Here is a 12,348-nt window from a genome sequence, read left to right as displayed (position 1 = left end):
ACTGTGGCAAAGTGGAAAACTGTTCTGTGATCTGACGATTCAAAATTTGAACGCCATGTCATCCGGACTAAAGAGGAAAAGAACAACCCAAGTTGTTATCGGCGCTCAGTTCAGAAGTCTGCATCTCAGATGGTATGGGGTTACATGTGTGCGTGTGGCATGGGCAGCTTACACATCTGGAAAAGCACAATCAATGCTGTAAGGTATATCCAAGTTCTAGAACAACATATGCTCCCATCCAGACGTCGTCTCTTTCAGAGAAGACCTTGAATTTTCCAACATGACAATGCCAGACAACACTGCATCAATTACAACATCATGGCTGCGTAGAAGAAGGATCCGGATACTGAAATGGCCAGCTTGCAGTCCAGATCTTTCACCCATAGAAAACATTTGGCAGATCATAAAGAGAAAGATGCGACAAAGAAGAAAGCTGAGCAACTAGAAACCTGTTTTAGACAAGAATGGGACAAGATTCCTATTCCTAAACTTGATCAACTTGTCTCCTCAGTCCCCAGATGTTTGCAGACTGTTATAAAAAGAAGAGCGGATGCCACACAGTGGTAAACATGGCCTTGTCCCAACTTTTTTGAGATGTGTTGATGCAATGAAATTTAAAATCAGCTTGTTTTCCGTTAAAATGATACATTTTCTCAGTTTTAACATGTGAGATGTCATCTATGTTGTATTCTGAATAAAATATTGAAATTTGAAACTTCCACACATTGCATTCTGTTTTTATTCACAATGTGTACAGTGTCCCAACTTTTTTGGAATCGGGTTTTAAATAAAATATATATTAAATTAAATAAATACTCAATTAAATTAAATAAATTAAATAATTGTTTTAACAGGTTTGCCTAGCACCCTGCAACACACAAACACACACACACACACACACACACACACACACACACACACACACACACACACACACACACACACACACACACACACACACACACACACACACACACACACACACACACACACACACACACACACACACACACATTTTTTTTCTTCATCTAAAATAGCATTTATCTCACTTTTCTTTTCACTGGGAGCAAAGGCAGTCCAGTCCTGAAATCCCATAGGGAGTTAATTATGGGCATAATGAGCATGTATGACACATATACACAAGCTTAGGTGGGTTGAACACTTGCACTGAAAGACAAACAAACACACACACACACACACACACACACACACACACACACACACACACACACACACACACACACACACACACACACACACTTTACACACTTTTTGGAGTTAGGACATTTTTTCAAAAGGTTTACAATGAAATAAAAATGAGAGACAGCAAATCCCTTGGAAATCACAAATGGACTTCTAAAATGAATATGGCTGAACATTTTTTCATTATTTTATGCAAGTGAGTTTGCTGTATGCACCCATGAAATATAGTGCATATATAGTGCATGGGAATGATTAAAAGTGTTTGTGTGATGCACTGGATGTTTTTAGGACTGTTATGTTTTGTAGCTGTGACCCAGTTCGGGGCAGAGCTGTGCTGTGCCTTGATGTTCTGTCTCTTTCTCTGTGTGTGTGTGTGTGTGTGTGTGGCCTCGAGCTGTCCAGCTCTGCCACATCTGTGACAAAAATCACTGGAACTCAAGTTTTGAGGACTTAGTTCTGAGATGTTGCAAGATATCTTGAGTTGTATTCAGTATTTAGATTTTCTGATATCCTACCAACAACTGACCAGTTTTGATCTGGTGAATTGTGCATTGAAAATTGTGTATTGAAAAAAAAAAAAAAAAAAAAAAACAGAATAGAAACCTGTGAGAATTACATTTAGTATACTGAAATATTTTCCCCATTAAATATTGCACACAGATAAATGATGAATGAGACTATATGAAATATGTCCAAAGCTCAGATATCGAGAAGCCTAAAAGTGTTTTTATTTTACATGGAACATTCGGTAGACACATGTAAAAGCCCAATGCCTACAAAAAAGTACCAGGGAGCAAAATCTAAAACCCTAGCCAAGAAATCTAGACGCACCCTAGCAACAGCAAATCTAATCTGCCTCGAGTATCATCTAGTAACTCTCAATACAGTTCTGAGCTGTAAAAACCAAACTCTGGTTGGGCCAATCACATCGTGTATAGAGTCGATAGGCGGGGCTTAACATAATGACGGCCGTGTTGCGCTTGCGTGCTTCTAGTAAACACAGAAACTGGTGAACGGCGGTCTTTCGAATCAGCTTTGACCGCGACTCTGGAAGACTTGGAGTTAAGCTTTTCTCTGAGAAAAGAACAAAGAACGGCACTGAAGTCATTCTTAAAAAGGGAAGATGTTTTCGGAGTTTTGCCGACCGGATACGGCGAAAGTTTAATCTGTCAGCGAGCTCTGCTTCACTGTAGCTATCCTATCGCGTGCAGAGGGAGTTTGAAAGACAACCGTTTATCCGCCCCTCAGATTGACCCCTGTCTATGGTGAGTTTCCAGACCAAACATCTTGATGTGGGTCTGGCTTGTCAGGCTACTAAAACCCAACAGTAAGTGACATATTTTGAATATTTTCTGCAAAAAAATGTTTTTGCCATTTCCAGATGTTGCACTTTAACAAACTCCTCCTAGAGATTTAATCAGAATTTATTTGGTCAGTCTAATCTAAAGGCCTTTGCCACATTAAATTTCAAGATCTTGAGTTTTCCCTGGAGGGCGTGTCCGTGGCGGCCTGTTTCCCCATGAAACGGAAAGTTGTGGTAAATCCATTCCTGAACACATCTACATGCCAATATTCAGTTACAGTCATAGCGCCACCTGTGGGCAACAGGAAATGGCGTGCTTTAAACTGTGATTAACTCCTCATAGAGATTTAATCAGATCAATATCATATTTTTTCGGTCTAGTCTTAAGGTCTTGGTGATATTAAATTGTGAAGATCTTAAGTTTTCAGTGAAGGGCGAGTCCATGACGGCCTTGCAAAATCTGATGTTCACCCTGACGCAGGAAGCTGTTGTAAGTCAGGCATACAATCTCCGATCTGCCCCAATTTCACGCATTTTATCACACTGTAAAAAAATGATCACATCTAATCTGACTGATCACATCTAAATTGCATCAATTCACAGAAATTCAATTTGACCAACTGAAAAATGTAGATGTGATAAGTCACTAGAAAATGTTCAATTGGATATTGTTTTATTGCAGAGTCCTGGTCTGAAAAAAACATTAAATCATGCACTGAAAAAAACCCAGGTCTCCAATTGAAAATGTTGCACTGACTGATCACATCTACATTTTTCAGTTGGCTGAATTGAATTTCTGTGAGGGGTCTACGAGGGGTCAAAGTTTTGCCCAATGTTAAGTCAATAGCACTTTTCGGCTACTTTTACCCCCCTGGGGCGGACACCGTACCCCAAATCCCTTAGAAGAGATATAGCACACCATTCCCGTATAGGCCGCCGGATTTGGCTTTTTAGTGGTTGGTCTTTGACAAAATTTGTGGGAGGAGAAGACAAGCAAGAACACGTAAATATACTTTAATTTCATGTGACACTGAAGACTGGAGTAATTACTGAAAATTCAGCTTTGATCACAGGAATACATTTCATTTTTAAATATATGAAAACATAAAACAAATATTAATTGTAATATTATTTCACTAAATTATTGTTTTTTTGTTTTTAAAATATTTACAATACATTAAGGTTTTGTTTGTCGAGACAAACCAGAGACCCATGTATCTGAAAGAGGAAAGACATGTCTTTTGTAACAAGAACATGTAAAACAAATTATTTTTATTAAAATATATATTTGTCTTGTGGAATACAGTTGTGGTCAGAATTATTGGCACCCCTGGTAAATAGGATGTAAGAAGGCTGTAAAAAATAAATCTGCATCATTTATCCTTTTATTAAAAAATGTGCATAAATCTAACCTTTCACTGAAGTAAAAAAATGGAAAGTGGATGGTAAATCACATTAAATAAGTGCTTTTCTCCAAAACATGTTTGCCATAATTATTAGCAGTGGCACCCTTTTATTAAATACTTTTTGCAACCTCCTTTTCCCAAGATAACAGCTCTGAGTCTTCTTCTATAATGCCTGATGAGTTTGGAGAACACCGGACAGAAGATCAGAGACCATTCCTCCATACAGAATCTCTCCAGATCCTTCAGATTCCCAGATCCATGTTGGTGCTTCTTCTCTTCAGTTCATCACTTATTTTCTATAGCGTTCAGGTCAGGTGACTGGGACGACTATGGCAGAAGCTTCATTTTGTGCTCAGTGACACATTTGTGTGTTGATTTTGGTTTTGGAACATTGGCCTCATGGAAGATCCAACCACGGCCCATTATAAGATTTCTAGCAGATGCCGTCAGGTTTAGATTTTTTATCTGCTGTTATTTACTAGAATCCACACTATAAAAAATTATATGTTTAATAAGTTGTGACAACATATGGTTTGACATTAATTTAACTCCGTAAATTAATTTAATTTAACTAAAAATAAGTTAAGAAATGTTAAAGGAATGAAAAATTCAATTAACCTTGTCATAGTTGTAACAAGAATGACTAGACTAGTTTAATGTCTCGGGGAATAATTAACTCAAAAGGGATTTAATATTCAATATTCATGAATTTATGAATATAATTTGCTAGTCGTTCATTACGTATTAAAATTTTCCGATAGGGAAAAATGTTTAATTAAATACAAGTAACCCTTTACGGAATTGCTTGAAATTATCCTACTAAGTTTGTCCTGCAAATTAGTTATAGACTTTTCAAATCAATTCTCAATAAGGGATTACTGCTTTACGAGCACATAAGAAACATTAACTTTACTGATCAGGATAAGTTCAGTATTTCAAATGGTCATACAGTTTACTTTACTAACATAGTAGCATAAGCAGTTAGGTAACGTTAGATCGTAAGTTTCATTGACTTCGTGTATGTGGAAGAATAACAGATTCAACTCATTAACTGTCTTTTGGAAGTTTAATAAACACAGACTAAAAATAACACTACGATTCACACAGAAAGTACACACTAAATATGCATCAAGAGAGTAGAAATATAGATAGTAACGAAAGAATACATAAACGGGAGTAATGAATAGACTAAAATTAGAGAGATAAAGAGAGATAGGGATGAGAAACAGAATTAGGGATGAGAAACAGCTTTCCTTTAGTTCATCAAACACAGAGGCCTCAAGAAGTTAACTTGTCCCAACGGGAAAATAACACAACCCTCTTAACAGCAGTTTGAATTTGGAAATAAGAATACTTGCTTTTAGTTTTGGCTTCTCGCGTGTGTGCGTGTGTTCCGAGTTCAAATGTCCTGCGTGTCTGGCGGTTCTTTCCGAGGTCGGGGTGGAGCGGCTGGTTGCTCTAGAAATGGACTGTGTTCTCCCTGAAGAAATGTCCTCGGGGGCTAGGAAGTTGATGCGATGCAAAGGCGAAGAGCCGAAGGAAGAGGGGAAGAGGGGAAGAGGAGAAGAGAAAGATTGTTGTCTCCACTGGTCTTTTAAGACAATTAATCCACGCCCCTTCTGGGTTAGTTTACTCAATCCAGAGGGTGAATTCTGAGCAGGAAAAATTCTCTTTGTCTCTGTTTACGACCTGCTTTGCATGTTTCTGAGGTGTCGTAAAGGGGTGTTGATTTTGTATAGTTTTACTCCCAAGTTTGCTAAACATATTAATGATACATTTCATAATCCCATTTTGTGCATCGTTGAGTAAGTCAAAGAAATAGGAATATTTAGATATCAAACACGTTATGGCTGGGAGATATTAAAGCAGAGATACATTCTTACACAGGAATACAAGCATTTAAAATGAACTTACATTGTTTCTACATCATAATTGAGTGGGCATGAGTCAAGGAGCATGCATACACACCAAGATACCTCGTATACAGTCTAGAATAGTCTTAATTAAAGCTTCATAAGGAATGTGTGTGTGTGTTTGTGAGTCCGTGTGTATTGAAAGGAATCTTGGCGTCTCTCTGTCTGGGAGAATGTGGGGGGGGGGGGGGGGGGTGTCACACACAAACAGGGTTCGAGTCATGTGACCAGATCACTGCCTGTTTCATTTTGGCTGGTTCATAAACCTGTCTGAGGTGTCGCTTCCCCAGACCCGTTGGCATGGACTCCTAATTTACATGCGGCTAAAAGCTATCCCCCCCTTTACATAAACATTGACTCATCTTTTGATCCTCATTGTAAGAGACCACAGACGCTACATAGTGAAATAATAAGAGTTCAGTACATGGACATCACGTACTGTGCGTCTCAAACACCATTGCCTCCTCCTTCATATGTAAATCTTGTGAATCAAAAACGCCACGGAAAAATAAGTGCTTCTCAATGTAACGCCAACCGTGACGCAAGCGTTGGGGATCATTTATATGCACGCCCCCAACATTTGCATCTGTCTGAACATGTTCATTGTCAGGCAGAACTGACGGAGCCGAATCATCGGGTAAACAAGACACTTTTGAGGATAGCAAAAACGGCATCTGACACATATGTCATGTTTAGGCTGTGCAGGGGACGTGAGGACTTTTCATATGTCAACAGTCATGGTTGAGGTTTATTATAATCAGATACCACAACAATTAATTTCAAAATCGTTCGTTTGTTCAGACCATTTCAAGCAAGCTTCGCTCAGCCCCTTTCACACCGGACGCGTAACGAAAAAGCGAAACGAATAAGCGAATATTTTGCATGCGAATACTTCGCGTCAAAACCATTCACATCAGCCGCGACACGAATTTGCAACGTTCAGAGCTCCAACATTCCAAAACCTTTGCTGCGTCAGCTGAGAAAACACGGACAGTGAAGATGAGCTTTTTATTTTATTTAAAAGACGGTTTCGGGTGCAACCCAGTCTTGAAGGACAGAGAGTCTGAATCATGTGCTAATCATGTACAGGAGCTAAATCTTTATCATGGCCGGTTCTGCACTTAGTACTTTCTTAAGTCTGTGGGACAATTTGAGAATCTCATCCCGAGACAGCAGCGCATCTGACGAGACAAACCGCGCTCTTCAGGAACCAATCCATCCGGTCTGTTTCCAGTTCAGTCACAATGTAAACATTTAAGTGCCACAGACATACTGATGGCAACACATTCACTTTCCATAATCGCGGACATAAAGTTAAAAAAAACAATATATATAAGGTGTACTTAAGTTATTGCTGTCTGTAAACACAGTAGTAGACACAGCTGCAGATGCACAGCTTTGACTAGACCTACAGCTGTAATCTCATGAGATATGCCATACCTGGCAATGTTGAGTGAATAGCTCATGACATCAACTTGACATTTCGTCACCTATGTTTCCTTGTATGTGATTGGTTGAAGCCGTTTTTGACGCCGCTAGAGTAAAAAAAATCGAAACTGAAACGAAAAAAATAAATGCCGTTTTTTCGCCGCAGCACATTCGCGTTCGGTGTAGAATCGCTCATTACACAAACAGCTGACCAAAAAATAAAACCATAGTGCGAATTATTCGCACGTCAAAATTCGCGTCCAGTGTGAAGGGGCCTTAAAACTGAAGAAAGGGGACACTATATTCCTGTAAGCAGTAAGTAGTGATTTTTTTCACTTATTGACTAGCTGTTTAAACAATTTCTGATTAAATTGAACGTTTCATAGAGAGAACGCATTGTCTAGATGAAGCAAGATGCTAGTACAGTAACAATAGGACACTCCAAGTACCATACGAAATGAAATAGTGTGTCTAATGACAAAGGGTAATATTATTTTGTACTCCACCATTTAAGTTAAAATCATAGTAATTTGACAAGGTTTCTATTCATTTTGGGAAAATATATATATTTATATTTTTGAGAGCTGAAGTATGATGTTTTTGCATGCTTGTATATCAGAGTACATCACAGTCACTGTATAGCCTACATTGTGACTAATGTTATATAAACATGCAATATCGTTGATGAAAAAAGACAAAAATAAAAACGTGAACAAAAACCACTGGTTTTGGTTTTGTCGGAGGGAAAGAAGAGCAGTCGTGCTTGCGGTTAAATCCCCCATTAAGAGATTTTCTGTGAAAAGAACACATATACTATCCGGTGTTTTACTCAAAAATGTTCAATCTGGCAACCGCACGGATCATCTGAAAACACCAATAAACAAGTAAGCTGCATTTCAGCAATCTCCATTTGAGATGTTCTGCTTAAAGTGTCATTCAGTCGGTCTGTGTTCTGTCAGGACTCACAAGCCGCTTTACTGAACTACTGTGAGCTGTTGAAATAAGCCAATCAGAGCAGAGCTCAACATTAATATTCATGACTCTTCCAAATAAGGCAAAAACAGATCATTACATCCTAGGGACAATTTATAGGGTTGTATATGGACTTGTAAAACTGCATCTGGACAATTTGTGCCCTTAAATAAGCCACATCCCCTTTGTAGATATCAGAGAACAATTTAACATATTGTTTCAACTTATTCTAGGGCACCTTTAATTATTGCCCTGATGGTTACAGCCACTTTCTATTTTGCTGCACATTTACCAGGGGTGCACATAATTATGACCACAACTGAATATGTAAATATCTTTAATCAAGTACACTATGTGCATCATCGTAGACCTCTTATAAGAAAAGGACATACAAAGGGTATGTAAACTTGTAAACTGTAGAGAAATAGAGAGAAAAAAATGACATAAAGAAAGCAATGTAGTTAAATTCAGTCAAGGATTAAAAAACGATTATGTGGAACAAGCCTTTGTTTGTTTTCTTATCCAGTTGCTCATTACTGTCAGAAGACTACAGAGTGCAAAAAGACACACTAGTGCACACAAACACACTTAGAAACTCACAAATTACATAAGCTCCTTTAGGTCAAAATACAGGCGCAATCTGTTCTTATTAGCTACCGTCCTGCTAATAGTCTTGTTAGGAGAAACAGGCCCATTTATAAATTAATTTGACTAATTGGGATACTAAGGTGAGTCAGGAATGAACTAGGAAATGCTTCAGTGGCCAACAGTTAAAACAAGCCTCTTTAATTATCACCTTAACTTTGGCATTAGTTATATTTCAGAGCATATTATTACCTGGAAAATGTCATAACTAAAGGGACATTTAAAATTGCCATACACCTACTCACTCCGGCTCCCCTCGATTATCAGACAGAGTTGAATGTGCAGCAGCTTAAGATGTCAGATCACAGTTTCTCGTTTCTCGACATAACAAAATGTCTTAAGGCCACAGCTTGCCATTTGTATCTAATGATGTTTGGATTGCATGTTTGGAGCAGTTGTGTACTGCCGGTGTACACGACTCGGCTTTTATCTCATGTCATTAAAGCTTGTAACAGTTTATTTTATATGCTCCTCATATCTGACTTTTGACAACTCATTCCCGAAAGTGAGAAAAAACTTTGCGACTGTACTGGCCTTTCATCCATTTGGTTTCTGTTAGTTACTTATGCTCATTTAGACTGAAGATTTTCAGATGAATTCTGGCAAATCAACACTTTTACAGTCATCAATGGTAATGCTAATTTACTTGAATTTACAGTATGACAACTAGAAACGGTGAAACAAACAGACAGGATACAAGAAAGCTATAAATGTGTGTTAATAAATTCTTAATAAATAATAAGATTGCTGGTAAAATAATGAATTGCAATTATTTTCAAAAAATACTTAAAGGCACACAATGTTTTTCACCACTGGATGTCGCCAATTCAAAACAAGGGAGTAACTTGATGACGTGGTATCTTCGGAGTTCTCGTCTTCACCTTCAAAAGAATCAGGACGGGACTTGGGCAGAAATCATATTCATGAATGATAATATTAACGTTACTGTAGTTATAAAGCAGAGGAGGGCCGAGTGCTTCGGGAGCTGAAAGTGGCCGCTGGAGTGATTGCTAATGAGAGACGAGTGTGACACAGCGCGACTTTTATTATGTCACAGTCGCCACTTCTGCTTCTTCTGGTAAAGCGCATGTAGGGTAACGCAGCGCTGTTTTATCATATTAGATACATTTCAGTGTGTTGAAAATGATGTTAGAGTGTTACTCTGTGTGCTCACTTGGGGGCTGCTGTAAGACACTTGTTACACACTGCAGTGAGCTAGATTGATATTAGAATAACATATTAATTAATGCTGGATGGCTTGTGTTGATAAATGGCATGCAATTCATTTTAAAACATACTGTATGGCCAAGAAAATATATTGCTGTACAATACTTAGTTTTCTGTCAATATGCATCCAAACTGTTGTTCCCTTGTCTAATAAAACATATAATATATTAAAGCGTCTTTGGTGTTTCCATGTTTTCTCAAAATAAAACCAGAAATCAAGGGTATGGTAGGGTCACTGACAGGACACGCATGGACACGGTCCGTATCCTGGGGTCCGTTCTTCGTGCTCGATTTGATTGTTGAAGATTTGGCTTGATCTCGGATTGTTTGGTTCTTCGACTCATCCTGGACTTGTTGCCATAGCAACAGGTCCATAAGCTTAAACCTGCTCGAGCGGGCTTATTTCATGTAAACAGGATTAGATTGCATCTTGAGGTGATACTTAAAATCTGTCCCAGCCACTGCTACTTTATTATTAAGAGTTCCTTACTGAACCAGGGGCAATACTAATTTAAAATAATATAATATAAAAATGTATTTAAGAATAATATTTTATGTTGTGTAAAAGGTGTATAATACTATACACAGCCACTTGATTGAGAGATTTATCTGTGATGGAATAATTGGTTTATAATTTTATTTGAGTCTTTTATTTGAATCTCACACATGCAGTAATGTTACTCTGAGTGGTGCATTAATTTGAGTGATTACGGATATTATGGGATGGCTTGATGCAGCTTAGGAGATGCAGATAACTTAATATTGACCCTTAAGAGTTAGTTCACCCAAAAATTACAATTATGCCATTACTGAATCGATATGCTGATTCATAACTGTTCAAAGCTTTGTTTTGAAATCAGCCCGTCACTATATAAGTCGTTATTTTGTTTTGTTTTTTTTTGCGCACAAAAGCTATTCTCGTCGCTTCATAAAATGATTGTGAGATGGGCTTTGTAAAGACGTCTTTAGTGCCTTTATGGGTCTTGAGAAAGGAAATGATATTGGTGTCAATGAAGGCATTTCTGAGCCATCGGATTTCAACACAAATATCTTCATTTGTGTTCTGAAGACGAACGGAGGTCTTACGGATGTTGAAGGACATGAGGGTAATTAAAGACAGCATTTTCACTTTTGGGTGAACTAACCCTTTAAGCGTGGTAGAACGGACCCCTGGTTTAATAAAATACCTTATTTTTCTGGATTAATTTTTTTTTGGAAACATCTGGGTACTATCTATCTATCTATCTATCTATCTATCTATCTATCTATCTATCTATCTATCTATCTATCTATCTATCTATCTATCTATCTATCTATCTATCTATCTATCTATCTATCTATCTATCTATCCATCCATCCATCCATCCATCCATCCATCCATCCATCCATCCATCCATCCATCCATCCATCCATCCATCCATCCATCCATCCATATATATAATGTCATTGTTCATCTCCATAGAAACTACCCAAAAAATCTTTCAAAAAAACGTTTTAAAGGGACATTATAGCGTTGTGGTGGAAATGACAGTAATACTGTGAGACAACTAGGCCTACATTTTGTATATAAAATCACATTAACAGTTGTCTGACCTTAAAAACCTCAATTATGTTTTGATTATTTTACTGATACTTTATTCAGTCATATTAAAAAATAAAAAATAGATAAATCATATTTTTACACTTCTTTTTCATTATTGAAGATTAGAAGTCTGGGTGTGGGACAAGCACAAAACAGCAATATCTGCATGTATAATGATGTTTAAAAAGGTGAAAAAATCATTATAGACTACCGGTAAAAAGTTCCTAAAGTACTTTTATTTTTTCAAAATTAAATGTTTTTTTAAATAAAATTTGATCAAAGACATGAAAGTGCCGGTAGTCCAAGAATTGCCCATATATAGTTGACTTGTATAGTAAGTTATATAGTATATAGTAAGTTTAATATACATATATTAAACTTACATATGATGTTTTTATTTAACAAGGTTCAGGAGGAGCATGATCAAATAAATTGACACAGGTGGAGTACTCAGCTAATCAACAAAAGAAGTGTTTATATACGCAGCCGTCTTGCCTCCATTTTATTGACAGTTATCAGCATCCCTCCACCACCCCTTCTCCACAGTTTGCTCTTTTTAGTTCTAAACCACTTACTGGGGTAGGCTACTAGCTAGGGTCCGAGCGAAGCCCTCCCCCCGGACAGCACGCCAAAGACCAGGACGCATTTAAATGTAGGCTACTCTCTATA

Source organism: Pseudorasbora parva, chromosome 19 (assembly GCF_024679245.1).
Source record: "Pseudorasbora parva isolate DD20220531a chromosome 19, ASM2467924v1, whole genome shotgun sequence".
NCBI lineage: Eukaryota > Metazoa > Chordata > Actinopteri > Cypriniformes > Gobionidae > Pseudorasbora > Pseudorasbora parva.
The sequence above is the reverse complement of the archived record's forward strand: the minus strand, read 5'-3'. Positions refer to the sequence as shown.